This window comes from Lycium ferocissimum, chromosome 6, assembly GCF_029784015.1.
Source record: "Lycium ferocissimum isolate CSIRO_LF1 chromosome 6, AGI_CSIRO_Lferr_CH_V1, whole genome shotgun sequence".
In the NCBI taxonomy this organism is placed as follows: domain Eukaryota; kingdom Viridiplantae; phylum Streptophyta; class Magnoliopsida; order Solanales; family Solanaceae; genus Lycium; species Lycium ferocissimum.
Genome location: NC_081347.1, coordinates 29051112 through 29051771, shown reverse-complemented (window position 1 = coordinate 29051771; position 660 = coordinate 29051112).

Genomic DNA, 660 nt, shown 5'->3' with positions numbered 1-660 from the left:
TTTCCGACCTTACTAACTTACTTCGGTGGGGGGGGGGCTTATTGGTAGCCCAGACGTCCATACCAAACACATTATCGTATCACTGTTCTCATCCCATTCTTGCATTTCTCTCACCCGCTTCCCCCCTTTTAGGGGTATGCTTATACCATTATCCATTCATGCCTGTTCTTTTTCCTTCATACTCATTCTTGTTAGGTCCGACATGATATATTCTCCCCCCCCCCCCTTTTTAAGGGCTCCTTACACGCCAACTGTCTTCACGTTGGGACACACGTGTCCACTAATTCCAATTCAATCACCATGAGGCATCACACGCATTTATATGTATATACATAATCATTATCAACTAATCCACAATATACTTCCAAATGTCGTTCAAGCCTATCCACGATTCCAAGGCATCAGCATACTCCATCTCTTCCAACGATCAACATTGTTGCGTACTATGTGACCTTTTATGACCTCCAACCAGCCTGTACATCCTATTTTTCCATTTGTCTCTTGGATCAACATTTGTGAAAATTTTGGCATACTTCCCAGGGGGTCACCCATCCTGAAATTGCTCCCACCTGAGCACGCTTAACTCCGAAACTTCGATGGAATCCAGTGTCTTAATACTAATATAATCGCGTACGCTTTCCCATATGGCCTTTATTACAT